This window comes from Alligator mississippiensis, chromosome 6 (assembly GCF_030867095.1).
Source record: "Alligator mississippiensis isolate rAllMis1 chromosome 6, rAllMis1, whole genome shotgun sequence".
Lineage (NCBI taxonomy): Eukaryota > Metazoa > Chordata > Crocodylia > Alligatoridae > Alligator > Alligator mississippiensis.
Genome location: NC_081829.1, coordinates 70,118,865 through 70,133,873, shown reverse-complemented (window position 1 = coordinate 70,133,873; position 15,009 = coordinate 70,118,865). Strand labels below are relative to the sequence as shown.

General features: G+C 43.6%; 1 long non-coding RNA gene across 1 annotated transcript in view; it reads left to right on the top strand.

The window, feature by feature from the left end:
* LOC132251190 (uncharacterized) overlaps positions 1 to 15,009 on the top strand; it is an 86,914-nt gene that overhangs the window by 42,961 nt on the left and 28,944 nt on the right. Inside the window, exon 3 of the long non-coding RNA XR_009463082.1 lies at positions 14,345 to 14,420. This is a non-coding gene — a long non-coding RNA (uncharacterized LOC132251190). The remainder of the gene's footprint in view (positions 1 to 14,344; positions 14,421 to 15,009) is intronic.

The following is a 15,009-nucleotide window of genomic DNA, read 5'->3' as shown; positions in this document are numbered from 1 at the left end:
AATTTTTTCGGGGCCCTGTGGGCTGGATAGAATGACCTTATGGGCTGAATCTGGCCCGCGGGCTGTATTTTGCCCACCCCTGCCTTAGACCAGTGGTTCCCACCCTTTTTTATACTGCGGACTGGCATGGGAGTGGGACGGGGCACACAGAGCCAGTTGCCTCCCTCCTAGGGCTGCCCTGCCACCCAGCACATGACTGCCACCAGCAGAAGCCACTTGCCTGGGCAGACAGACAGGGATACGTGTGGGGGCTCATGCCCGTCCTGGTAGCCAACACTTCCAGGCCGTGGCCTGGTGGTTGGGAACCTCTGCCTTAGACATAGTCTGTAGACCTATAATAGTCCATGAACCACAGGCTGAAAACCACTGCTCTAAAGTAAAAGCTTAGAAAGCTTAATTCCTGTTTATGAAAGGAACAAGGTGCAAGGACCCTCTAAGGCAGACATCCACAACGTCCAGCTTTGTTAAAATGGTTATTTTTTGAGTAGGAGTCACTGTAGATGATTACCTGTAAATCTGCTTTTAGATAATAAGGTGATAGGCAACAGATTAGCTAAATTAGCAATGAACAGCTTTTATTAGTATTCTTTCTTGAAACTAGTTGCAGGTATAACGTACATTTTCAGACTGTTTCTCTGCAGCAGGTGCAGTGGGAGAAAAATAAGTGTTTACCCATCCATCAAATATGCAAGCAACAGTTTGTTTTAAAAAATTTAACAACAATCTTTCTATATAATGTAGGAATATGAATATTATTCAAAATGCATCATATCTAATTGTCACTTCAGTGCCAGCATCTAGAAATCTCAAACTTACCCGACTTTTTACTTGAATTTTGTTTCAAAGGTTTTACCAGTACTTAGATCCATATGAAAGATGCTTTATTTAAATCAGTATTAAAATGTGTGTTCTTCTCTAATTGTACAGTCCATGGAAAGCCATATAGTGATTCCTTTATGAAGCTATCATAAGTAATCATCTTTTGATTTTTTAATATGTTTTGCTAGAGTTGGTCAAAATGTTAAGGATATTATTGCTTTCAGAAACAAAAGAACATGTAGCAATGGGATTTTTAGTACAAATTCTTTAAATTCAAGTTTAGCTTGTGTTTGCTTTTTAATGTTTTCAATAACCTCTGCTAGTCTTCTCAGCTGCTCCTCTGGGTCAATTGCTTTAGTGTTCTCCCTTTTCAATGTTATGTTTCAGTCATAAGCTTGGAAAGCTCTTTTCATGTAGCACCATGTTCTCAATTTATTTTGGCTTTGTAATGTCAGTTCAAGGAAATTTCTTCCCTTTCTTTAATTCCTTGCTACAGTCTGGAGACGTATGCCTCTTAGGCTCTTACTGGTTCACATTTTCCTACTGTCATTGACTTCTTGTTCAGTCCACATTCTGCATTACGTGTGTCTGACCTTCTTGCATTTTTTTGTGAGTTCTGGCTAGCGAATGCAGATACTAGAGCTCTTAAAATAATACCAGCTTTACCTTCTTCTCTGTGCATGTCTACATGAGATGTTAACTGCACAGTAGCCTAATTTAGCTCTGCAGTAAATGTTGTGTGTCTACTTGTGTGCCCTTATTAGCCTGGAGTAAATTTAGTGTACTCCACAGCAGGATAGTACTTGTATATACAAGTAACAAACTGCAGCAGCACACGTGTAGATGCTGCCCCAGCTGGCTGGGGCACGAGGGTGCTTCAGTGCAAGGGCTGCCTGTTAGCTAGCTCTGGACTGAAGCTCCCTTGTGCCCAGCCAGCCCCTCCGTAGCACGTTGAGCTGGGGGGAGCAGGCCCAGGCTGGCAGGCTGACCACCCCTGCCCCCAGGCCCCCTGCCAGCTGGGACTGCTTTGGCCTGGTTCAATGTGTTACATGTGAAGATAAGCACCCGGGAGTTTATTTATCGCTCTGGAGTTTATTCAAGGGCATTAATATGCACATGTAGATGTGCCCTCTGTCATACAGTTGATGCCATATTTTGTATCTGTGGCTATTACTACTTAGCTGTTATATACTCACAGAAGATATACAATTTTTCCTTCCTCCAGATTCAGGTATTTTTGCTAGCAACTTTCCTCATTCTCCTTGTGAGGTGGCATTGCTAAACAATAATATTTAAAAATCATGGTGCCACTTCAGCTACTATGTAATGTAGGGACTTTACCACTCTTACAGTCTCTGCATCTTAAGGAATACCTTATTCTTTATTTGCTGAGCCAGGGGTATAAAAAACACAGTCTGAGGAGGGGTGGGAGTACAACAAAGGTTGTATGCTGACTCTGTACCTCCTTAATTTGGGGCCAGTTTGTTCCTGATATAAATTGTAGCAGTCTTGCTCAGTCGCCTGTGGGCTGATCTGTGGTCCAGGATAGCTGGAATATACCGTGCTCTTGCACCTCCCCACTTGCCCATAAGACCACTCTTTTTTCCTGCAAAGAGGGCTCTGAAGGAACGTGGCATAAGCACACCTGCATTAGGCATCCACCAGTGGAGTTCCCCAGAGGATGATTCTGGTCTTTTTATGGACAGTATAATAGACCCCCATGATGGTTACTTGCTGGACAGAGGCATATGTTTAGACCTGCAGACAATGTATAGATTTAGGACTTGACCCTCCGAGGTCAAGTCCTAAAGGGTTGGGTTTTGAAGATGTAGGAAAAGGGGACAAATCTGGGGGAGGAGAGAAGCCAGGAGCAAAGAGAGATGATTATAGTTCAGGGGTGGGCAAAACGGCAGATCCGGGTGGCAGCTGGACTCCATTTCCCAGGAGCTGCTGCCAGTGTTGCTGCCTCCAGTTTCCACGGAGACCCCAGGAGATAGTGCGGGACTGGGGTTGCCATGAAGACCAGCCCAAGCAGTACTGGCAGGGTGGGGAGCTGCTCTGGGGTGGGGCCAGCATTTTGCAGCAGTGACAGCGTGGTCCAGAGCCAGGACAGATCTGTGATCTGCCACCCACATGCCCTGGGCAGGGGCATGCAGGCAGTGAATCATGGCTCTGCCTCGGTGGGTTGTGCGGGCAGTGGATTACAACTCTGCCCTGGCTCCAGACCGTGCTGTCACAGCTGCAAAACCCCAGCCCCAACTCCGGAGCAGCTCCCCATCCAGCAGTGTGCCCTGCCAGCACGTGCTTGGGCCAATCTCCATGGAAAACCCAGCTCTGCGCTGTCACAGCCCCACCCCTCCTGGGGTCTCCATGGAAACCATTTGAACAGACGTGGGCAGGGGCTGTTGGGAAATAGTCTGGCTGCTGGCTGGATCCAACATTTTGCCCACCCCTGAATTATAATCATTTCTCTCTGCTCCCAGCTTCTTTCCTCCCCAAGATTGCCTGCCCTGTTATAGCTGGAAGAGGGCAAGAAGAGGTGGGTGTAGAGAAGGATGGCATCAGGAGCTGGAAAAGAATCTGACTGTTGGCAGGCTCTTCCTGAGCAAAACCTTTAGATGTTCTTTCACCTGTGATCTTTACTTGGAAAGATATCTTCTATGGTCTTTTCTTCTTACAACCTCTCCCAGTTGAGGCACAGTGTTGTTTCTTACCTCCCAACTTCATTGTTCCACCCATTTCATCACCTAGTGTCTGATCACTTTCATTTTTCCCATTTACCTGCTTCTTAGAAAAGTTCCTTGGCTCCTGTCCATTTTCTTTCTGATGATCAGGGATCCAGGTTTTCTGTTCATCACAGAAAAGTGCGGATTTTCTCCTTTTAGGGAGGTCAAATGAGCTGGCCTAAGCCAGTCTGTTAGTTAAAGCTGTGAATTTGGACTGGAACCCTGGAATCCAAGGGCTCTCAGTCCTGTTGAGGTCCTGGAACCTAAGGGCTCTCAATCCTCTCACCATCACTAGACCGTACAACATCTTTGACAGATTTGGCTCTGTTCAAAAAATGAAAAACACAAAGTTCGAGTTCCTAATTCTTGGAATGGAGTTACCCAGCCTTGCTCAGATTACAATGAAAACATGTTTTTCTGAGTATATAAACCATGTAACAATTTTTAGGTTTTTGGCCTTGTGTCTCTGCCTTGCTGTCAATGGCAGTAGCACAGGGACTGTTAGAAGAGGGAAAACACAATGGGAAGGAAATCAAAAAAAGATCAGCCAACCCTTTACTGGATGTTTTAATTACAATGTGGGAGGATAGAAACGTATTGCTATCACATGCTACGGTTTGATACTTATTTCATTTGGAAATACTGCTTTTGGATTTGGAGGTTTGGAATTACCACTTCATGTTTTAAACATAAGAGCATATCCAATATTTCAATGGTCTGAACTGTATGATAATACTTCAGTTGCATTGCCTGAGAACCCTATCTTCATTCTGAAAGTTTTGGTGTCTGTAATATTTTTTAAACTGGGTTGCATCCAAAAAAATGAAAGAACATTAAGTCAAACACTCAAAAATTAGCAAATGCCAGAATCAAGATTTCCTGTGAAAGCTGAATTCTGCCCCTCTCAGCTTATTTTTCAGAGCACTTTGAATGATTTTTGACCTAATTTCTATATTTTAAAAGAAGGAAACACAAATAATTCCATCCCATGGGATACTGTCACTAGGCTTCTTCAATAGAGTTGATCCACATACAGACTTCTGCCACTCAAGCTTATGGAGTGATTGCTGGCACTGGTGGGTTGTCATCCTCTGTGAATCAGTCACTAGAGGACAATGAAACATACATATTGCCATTGTGTTTCACAGATATTTGCTGATAGCAAGGGACTGGCCAGATGCAGGGTTTTTAGGTTTTGTTCCAAAATCTGGAGGGGGAGCATTTTTAATGGTCACAGACCTTTCTGTCTCCAGAAGCATATCCAGGATTTTATAAGGGGGTGGGGGTGCAGTTATAGCAACTGGCACTGCAAGAATGGCTGCACCCCTTGCTCCCAGCCTCCTTCCTCCCCTCCTCACTGGGGTGGGTGGACCCTGCCCTGGGAGAAGCAGCTGGAGACTTTAAATCCTGAAAATGGTAAGTATTCTCCTCCACACTCCCCTCCCTTCCCATCCTCATCCCTCTCCTCCATTCCTCTCCTGTCACATTCCTCCCTCCCCAGCCTGCTGGTGCTAGTATCCCTGCTGTTTGCACAATTCCAGGGGCAAGGGGAGTTCCTGTCCTGCTCCAGCTGGGCTGCACAGGTGCTGGGCTCAGCCAGGCATGAAAATACCAGCAGGCAGGTGCGTTCCCTTCCCTGTACCAGCTCCTAGGCTGGATTCTGAAGACATACCTGTACCATGTACCCTTGCTAGGATGTTTCCAAGCATGCTTTGCTCTACAGTGTCCTCTGTGGATGCTCTCAAGCACCCAAACAACTCAAGCATAGGTGCAGAGGGAGCAGCCTTACTAGCACATTTCCTGGTTTGCAGGATATGAGTGGCTGGCTTCATCCTCGAACAAAATGATAATCTTCTTCTTCTAATAAAACTATTGACTAAAGAACACAGGCATATTTGCATTTCTGCTATGCCTGCAAGGGATCAGGGCTATCCATTTGGCAGCCTGTGGGCCACGGGCAGTCCACAAGGCATTAAAATGTCCTGTGGGCTCTCACATGTCTCCCACTCCTTCCATTGCTCCTGCGGTAATGCAATGGCTCCCACACCCTCCTCTAAATTCAGTTTTCTGCCTCTTGTCCCTGAGGGTGGATGGTGCAGTGGGAGGGGGGTCTAGGAAGGGGTTCAGACTGCCCATGCCCAGTGCACAGGCAGGGGGTAGGGATGTCAAGATGCCTATGCTGTGCATGCAGCTGGAAGAGGGGCTCGGCTGCCTGTGCAGTAGTGGGGATCCCAGGAGGATTGCCCCCAGGATGTGCAGCCTGCACAGTGTGTGGCCTGGCAGTCTGCAGTCTGTGGCCTGTGATGTGTATGGCCCTGCCCCCCCACCCAGAAATTGGACACCCCTGCAATATATGACTCAAGGGTTTTAATGTCCAGGATACATTCCAAAATCAGTAACTCATTTTTACAAAATTTTATTTAAAATACCTTTACTGGGGTCCTGAAATTTTCCTTGGAATTGGGACATCAGAGCTTCTGCACTCCTGTCTTCCAGGGTTCCTTGAGCATCTAAACCCCTGGGAGGTCTGGGAGTCCTAATCTAGGCTCTTGAGCTGAGCCAAAATTCTCAGCATTTCCAGACTTCTACCAGTGTGGGCTCTAGAGGACTCCTCCGACTTCTCTCGGCTTCCGAGGATTTCCAGGAGAACTTAGAGAATTGGGGCAGTATGAGGAGGTTGCTGAGGGTGCTGGGCCACTCTGTTCTAGAAAAATTGAGTGGAAATTTTTTTCGTGTCTTTTCCACGAGATATTAAAAAACCCGCAAAAAACCCTGTTGCTTGAAATGGAAACTTAAAGTTTCAACTCTTGATCAGCTTTAGATAGAGGAGGAGGTATACACTTGCACAAATTGTCTTGGCCTTTATCTATAAACATGAATAAAGGTTCAAGCCAAAGGTTCAGATTAAATAACAGCTGTGTGTTGTAAGATATTGGAAAGAAATAGGGGAAATATTTCAAGATCATTCTAAGATTCTCCTAAGATTCCCACCCTGTGAGATTGAAACCTCATGAAAATTCCTGTTCTCATTTAATTTTGTCTACAGCCTAACTGAAACCAGTCCCTTTCTTGTTTTGATTTTGACCTCAAATCAAAGCTGTTGGTGGAGTGGTAGGCAAATTTAATTAGCTAATTCACACTCTTATAGTTTAAGTACATGCTTATATGCTTTGCTCGATCAGGGTGTTGGGTTTGAGGTTCTGGTTTTAGTCTATTTTAACACACATGCTTCCTATCATCAGGTGCACACGTATCACTATTTCTTGGATCAATGCTCTAAAAGTTTAAATGTAAACCTTAAGGCTAGGGACAGTAATTATACATAAGCTAGTATAAGTGATTGTAAATCAGTTCATATCTGTAACACAAGAGAAGTTCAGTACACATAAATCACTTTTAAAATGGCCAAAATAGGTTTATGACAAACTTGGATGGATCAGGTTATCAGACACAAGTGATTTAGATTAAATTGGTTTATTGAACTTCTGTCCCAAATCCCTTCCAGATTCAAGATAACTGCTTTGCACCTCCCCTGTAACCTCCCCCCTCACAGGGTGGGCAGGCTAGCCTTGGCCCAAGCTGCCTGCCTCCCTGCTTAGCTGAAGCATGGTCTAGCACCCTCCAGTCCTGGTTCACTGCAGGCATGTGGCTGGATTTCCGGAATCAAAAATGAATGTCTGTTCACTTGCTTATTGGTTAAATCTATGCAGTTTAGATTAACCTGTTATGATTGAATAATCATTTCAGCCTCAGGCTTTTTGACTGTCTGTACTTCACTTAAGAGATGGAAAAGATAAGGACAGATGAAACAGGCTGATTTTTTTAAGAAGGGGGAAACTGTTTCCTGTATGGAAACTAGACTGCAATAACTTGACTGAAAGCAATGGGGTAAATTACAGCAGGTTAGTTTTCACTTTAGGGTAGAATGGGTGCATACAACAATTAGAGTTGCAAAGGATCAACTGATGCATGGTCAAGTGGTGAATCCACCCAACTTTTATTTTGGCATAGTTGTTTCCATGCTCTTAGGAATGCTAAAATGAAACATAGACATATTTGGAAAAATGTCTCAGACTGCAGCATTAATATATGGTAGCACATTATTTTGCTACATACAACTCCCATATTAATCTCCACATTTGTGGCCCACATTTGCTTCCCTTCCAGACTCCTTATTTAAATATTATATATTTGAATGATCTGTTTGGAAAACCTCAGGCTCAGTGTTGTAGTCATCTAGTCTGGACAATGTCAGTAGCAGTTGCATAAATTTTATGCCAAAAAGACAATATTTTGTTTTCCAATGTTGGTTCTACGGTTTTTTTCCCTTTCATTTCAAACTATTAGTCAATTCCATTAAGAGGCAGTGGAACAGAAATACTGTGTCTTGCATATGCAGTGTGTGTGTTCTTTAAGCAGTGAATGTTAGCTGTGCAACTATAGCACAGTTAGTTTGAATGCAGACTCTGAATCTGGGAAGACTGTTTCAGTTAGTGAATTATTGCCATGTGTTTATTTTATTGTGGGACTACAGTATGCACAGCTTGTGTAAGCAAATGCATTCAAATGATAGGAAATGAGGTTGAGTGAGACTTGCTGATTTTTCACCTGTTACAATGAACTTCTGACTTCACAGAATTTGTATTAAAGTCCACAGGAGCTTTTAAGTTACCCAACTACCAGTCTTTCATCAAATCATTTGTAACAACCAGTACTTGGAATACCAGTTGTTCCCTTGGGCTTTGTATGTCCGGAACATGAACTCAGTTTTACTTTCACTTCTTTGCTCTGCTTTTACTCTAGTTTGGTAAATTTCTACTCTTCTTTTGAACACCTAAGAAAGCCATCAATGGGCCAACAGTTTGGCATTTGGCTTCAGTAACTTTAGCCAATAAAGAAAACAGAAATGTTTACCTTTCTCCCTCTATTACTGGAACAATGTAACACCTGACATTGACATTGCATCTATCCTCCCAGTCCATGTTACAGACTGTCTGATCCATTATACAGTGCTTGCTGTTAAAATGAAGGCATTCAAATGTATAATGTTGGAAAACAATCTCCTTTAAATGTTCCTTTTTCCTTTTAAATTTTTGTTGTATTTTTCTGTTCTAGTAGGTCCCATATTTCATGTATGACTGCTGAATGTAAGAATAAATATCAATGAATCATAGTATGACTCACCATTGCAAGAAGCAGTTGGAGCATAAAAAAAGATATGCATCACAGATGGAACTTATTTCTGCAAAGAAACATACTGCCCTAGGAGGACTCAGGAGAAAGTAAACATCAGCCACAAAAATCACTGATTAGAGTTGCAGCAAAGAAAAACCCAACACATTTTGGCATTGTTAGCTGATAGAGAATGAGGTACCTGTACATGTTAGAATGGATCTGAAATGATACTTGACTTGCTTGGGGAGTGAGGAAAATATATAGAAAATCTCTCTTATCCTCACTGAATTTTCTTTTTCATTTCTTATGACATAGTATACTAAGAACGGCTGTTTTCCTCCTCTTTTCACTGGCATGAATTCTCCAACAAGTAGCAAATTATTTAAGATAGCTGTCTACTGCTGTAGACAGCTGCCAGAATAGAAGTGAAAATAAACTGGTGAAAGGAAACTGCCCAGTTCATGGAAAGGGCAGCAGCGATAGAGTGCAGCAAGTCCATGACACTTCTGGATACACATGCTGAAAGACTTACCCCGGCTGGCCTGCTACAAATCTCCCAGTAATTCATTAAGGGGAAACGTTCCTTGCAACATTTCACTCCTATTTTAACACCCTTTGTCTTTACCTTCCATACTCAGTGGGTTCATTCCTATGTCAAGTGAGCCTCGGTCAGCCTCAGTGAACCAGATTTTCATTCTTGATAGAGCACACAGTTTTACTCGAGTAGAAAGATTAAACGGATGCTTTTACTGTAAGTATTTTAACAGTCTGGAATTTTCCAAGGTTCAAAAGAAGGATATGATCATTGTAACCCAGTAAATAATGTAGAATAAAGTAGCGTGACTGGTCACTGAAGCAGTAGTGAAAGTTATCATGTTTTGTCGTAACTGAGAGAGAGCCTCAAAGGAATAGTCATCTTCTAAATAAAATCCATTGGCTTCATTTCGATTTAGGGGTTGGAAAGTAAAGTATCAGTGAAACTAGTATGTTTGTCCTATGCTGGTCATATCTTAAAGAAATGACTTAACAAAAGATAATTGAAAATTGCTGTTATATCAAGGAGACTTTGATTTTATAAACATAAGTCTCAGTTGGAGCAATGGTTTCAGGATTACTCTACTGAGAACACAAATGAAAGGAATAGCCTGCTTTATATTATTATGGATCTTACTAAGATTCCTGGTTTTTGTAAGTCTCATTATTTCTCACTTTATAAACTGGTCCTTCATTGGGTGGCATCCTATGAATCTTCTGGAATTATTTCATAAACCTTTCATTCCTGTCTGATTTTCAGTTGTCTTTAGACACATTCAATTTTACAAGGAAAGAATATGCTGCAGTCATCTTGGTGTGATGGAGATTTGCCCCAAATGAAGCACCTTTTAATTCAGTGGCAAATATTTATTCTGGTGTAACAGCCTATTGAATGTTTGTGTTGGTTCCCATCCTAATAAACAAAGATGATTATTATGACAGTTGGGGGCCCTGGTGCCTCCTTCCCATGAGGCTGTACCCTAGCTCAGTGGTACTGTTCAGCACAAGTAAAGGGGGCAGAATCTGAACCACAGTGATTTTCATTAGCTAGTACAGAAGATTCAGCCTAGAGTTACCATGACCTTGATTTAACATAGATTGGGTTACTGCATCCCACTAGGGTACCAACACATGGAGCCTATCCAGACATGCAGGCACATGCAATTTATGGCACTGCAAACCTCTTTGTGGTGCCACAAACCACATGCTTGGAACATTAAAACATGAAGCACAGGGACAAAATTTGCTACCAGGAAATTCTGGTAGCAAAAAAAAATGGCGAGAAAATAAGCAGTTTGGCGCACGTGACAGGAGCATGTGCCAGAAGACAAAGAGGCATAGTTCTCCAGGGAGATGCTGTGGTTGCTGTCCAGGGAGCCTCCGGTCCTTTAGTTGTGCCTCAGCTTCTCCAACACACTGGGAGCCAGGAGGAACAGAGAAAGGGCAGTTTGCCCCACACCCAAGCACATGTACAGGGTGTGCACTGCAGCAGAAAGTAGTGGTGCAAATTTGTGCTATTATTTTTGCTGCTGCAAGAGCACACCCCTGCATGTGAGGATGTCCCCACAGTGTTCAAGCAGGTGAGAAAGAGAATATGCTATATATCCTCACATGCCCACTCCTTTGGAGAAATTCAGGACCTTTGTCCCCATTTCATTATCTTTGTCCCCACTGCTTCTTGTAGAGAAAGCTTCTGCCATTTATAAATAGGCAATTTTTCATCTAAATGATTCTACAGAGCAGGGGTAGGTAACGTTTTTTGGCTGGAGTGCCAAAACCCCCCACAATGTCTACCTTGGAAGGTGCCGAAGTGCCAGCATGCCAGAAAAACAAAACGAGGGCAGGGGGTACATGGCAGAATGCACTGCATATTAGTATAGTTAATAATCATAAATGTTGTCCTTTTTTTACAGTAAATACTAGATTTTCAAAAAAATTGTAAACCTAGTGACAATAAATAAAACTTCTGATATTCCCCATGATCTTGTGTATTTGTTTTGTGCAGGTCCCCCCACAACTGCTCGTGCCCCGTGCCCCCCACCCAAAGCCTTTGCACCCCCAGCCCTGTTCATGCCCCTGCCCCCACCCAGAGCTTGTGGCCTCTGCCCCCCCAGCCCAGGCTCCATGGCTATCAGCAGCTACCCAGAACTGGGCCAGCTGCAGCCGGAAGGCTGCAAACAGCTACTGTTGCCCTGGCCCCAGCCCTGGGCCCAGCCCCAGCGCCAGCCCCAGCAGCCTCCCAGCCCCAGGGTCCGGGGAGGCATCAGATGTCGGCGATGCTCCCCGCTGTGCTGCACGCCCTGCTGCTTCTGCAGAGCAGCACGTCGAACCCGGCGAGGCAGGGTACAGAGGGTGGTGCAGAAAGCTTCCTGCTGCTCTGAGCTCCCCACTGCACTAGCCACACTTCCCCTGCAGGTTGGGGCAGCAGCAAGGGGCACAACCCTGCATGCTGCCCACACTGCTCCTGTGCAGACAAGAGAAATGTGACCCGGGCTGTGCGGAGCTTGCAGCAGCAGGCAGCTTCCCTGTGTAGCTCCTCTGTGTGCTGCTGCTCTGGATTGCACATGCTGCACTCCGGAGGGCCTGGGGGAGGGCAGCATGGTTGGGAGCATAACGTGTGCAACCCAGAGCAGCAGTGCACAGGAGCTGCACAGGGAAGCTACCTGTTGCTGTAAGCTGCATGCTGCCCAAGTCACACTTCCCCTGTGTGCATGGGTACAGTATGGGCAGCAGACAGGGTTGTGCCCCTTGCTGCTGGCCCCCCTGCAGGGGAAGTGTGGCCAGGGCAGTGGGGAGCTCTGAGCGGCTGGCAGCTTCCCCTCTGTGCCCTGGTGTGCCAGGTTCCACACACTGCTCTGCAGAAGTAGCAGGGAGTGCAGCACAGTGGGGAGCATTGCCAGCATCTGCTGCCTCTCTAGAGCCTGGGTCTGGGAGGCAGCTGGGGCCCGGGCGCAGGCCCAGGCCCAGGCCACGTCTGGGGCTGGGAGGCAGCTGGGGTTGGGGCCCGGTCAGGGAGACAGCAGCTGTTTGCAGCCTTCTGGCTGCAGCTGGCCCAGGTTCTGGGCAGCCTGGGCTCCATGGCTATCAGCAGCTGCCCAGAACCTGGGCCGGCTGCAGTCAGGAGGCTGCAAACAGCTGCTGCCTCCCAGCCTCGGCCTCGGCCTTGGCCCCAGCCCCGGCCCCGACAGGCGCGCACACATGGGTGGTGAGCTGCTGCCCAGGTTGCTTCCTCCTCAGTTACACTACTGGCAAACAGCCCCTCCTCTGCATTGCTATCTTGGCACCCTGCATTGCATATACTCCGCTGTGAAAGCAGAATACAATGACTTCTGAGCTCAAGCGCTTGGCCAGGGGCCCTTGCATTTCACAGTACTTCTCCATGCTGTCTTGGGATCTTATATTTCCTCTTTCCAGGCTTGGTGAATTCCATTGAATGATATTGAGTTTCTGTTAAAAAATAATCTTTTCCTACAGAACAGGTAAAATTTTAAGGTTCCAGAATGGTAAACATAGCAAATCTTTTCCCTTTAAAAATATTAAAGGTCACATATTTTTAACCTGGGACATTATACATGTCTATCTCAACTTTTTTTCTGGTGCTCTTTGCTACAGGTGGTGTGATTACTTCAGATTACGTTTTTGTAATAATGATACTGATCACACTATTTTCTTAATTAAAAATTAATATTTTAACTTTTTCAGTTTATCAGATTATGTAATCAGCTAATTCTTATCATCATTCTTTTTATCCAGAATATTTTCCACACTGTTATGACCTTCCTACATAGCCTTTTCTGGTCAGTTGTATGAGTGTGTCACTTCATTTACAATTTGAGTATGTCACTTCCTTTACAATCCGCCTGGTGCATCACTTCTTTTCCCCTCATCTTGCATTTTATAGCTGCCTGTAGTCTTCATGTTTTAATATTTCAGTGTTGCTCACTTTCTCCAAAGGATCCTTCCTGTCCTACTTTTAAATTGTGTCCTCAAGATACCCAACAGTCACTTTTGGGCTCTTTCAATGGGGACAGGTTGTTAAAGGAATGTCAAAACTATTCACTACTAATATGAAAAGTAAATGGTAACAAAAAACGGAAAACTAAAGACTGCAGTAAGATTATAGAGTTACCAGTTGACAAAGAGAAATGAGTGATGAGTCATTTTATTGTCTGTTCTACTTTGATGATTTGAGCTAAGGACTTGTTTCATTGAGATGTTTGTAATAGCAAAATACTGCTGTTTCATATATTTCATAGACATTAGGGCTAGAAGGGACCTAATGCGGTCATCGGGTCCAGCCCCCTGCCCAAGGGGCGTTTGGATAAAACTATATAGATTTATTGATTTTGTTGTTCTATTAAAGTCTTATTGCTCAGCAATTGATTTAATGCTAGTTGGTTAGTATTTGTGGAAACGCACTTCAGAAATCTGGGGTGTTGTAGTAAGAGTTATTGGCAACTTAACTCAGAGAAGCAGGTTATGAATCAAGTTTACTGAAATAATCTGTGTGTTTCTCCCTGTTTTCAGGTTATGGAAGCAAGCCAAGTGTCTCTGTACTTGATTTCCACTAAGTCTTGGAAACCTAACTGCTTCTTTCCTCTGAACATTTTCCCTTGTGTGTTTTGCTCAGGAACTTCCAAAACACTTGGTCTTCAGGCATGTTATAAAATAGAATGGTTAGATAATCAAGAATACTTTAGTCAATTCATTATATTCCCCTTATTGAGTAATTGTGAATAACTTCACTGGTCAGCTGGCTGTACAGGTGGGCAAATAGGTTAATTTAATTTTGTTTGCAATCAACAGTCACTTCACCACTCTGTGGCTTTGTTTCCTTTCTCCTTTTGACTGTGGCATTTTTAGGTTGTTGTAACCTCAGCCTGGCAGGGAATATGAAGTGCCTAATAGCTTGGCTGGGATCTTGGTTGGAATAACAATTTTACTGATAATGGATATAGGTCTAGTTTATTCACATTGCTTTCAATATTGCCAGTTTTGATGTTGCATTCAATTCATACTGTGTTCTTACTTTGGAAAATGAATCCTTGTGATTTCTAAAATTGAGTTTACAAACAGTTTTTCTGTTTCAGATCAGCACTGAAGAGATAAATACCCAAAGGTGATGCCATAACTCTGAAATGTCCCGTGCACAAAGCACATTCTCTGGTAAGTAGAAGCCTGAAAATATTATATTAATTTATCACATACAATAGCTCAAATTCAGAACCCAACAATGTAATGATTAACTACTGTATTTTATTTAAAATGTGTTTTTTTTACATTGCAAAATATTTAAATTATACATTCTAAGCCAATGGCTTTTTTTCATGATAGCCTCAGGAATTAAAATGAGGGCTGGATGAACGGGTTCAGAGAAAATAAATAACCTCAACTTTCACCCAAAGCTTGAGTCAAATCAAACTGTTTTTGAGGTTTGCAAAGTGCAGTTAACTTCTTACTGTTGTTTTTGGTTTTCTGTCTCTGTACTTTTTGCTCTCAGCTGGCACTGGAAACAAAAGTACTAAACCAGAGTTATTCTCAAGGTATTCCAACTTGGCCAGGGCCAGGAAAGACCAGAATCTCAAGTGTAGTTTGGACAAACCCAGGGACTTTGCCCTAGATTATTTAGCCAAACCAAATTAAAACCTTTTAAATGTGAACATCCAAATTAAAAACTAAGCACGGTAATTTTTTTCACTTATCCTTACTCATTAATAGTCTCTTTACCTGCCTTTAGGCTTCCTGTAAAACTAAA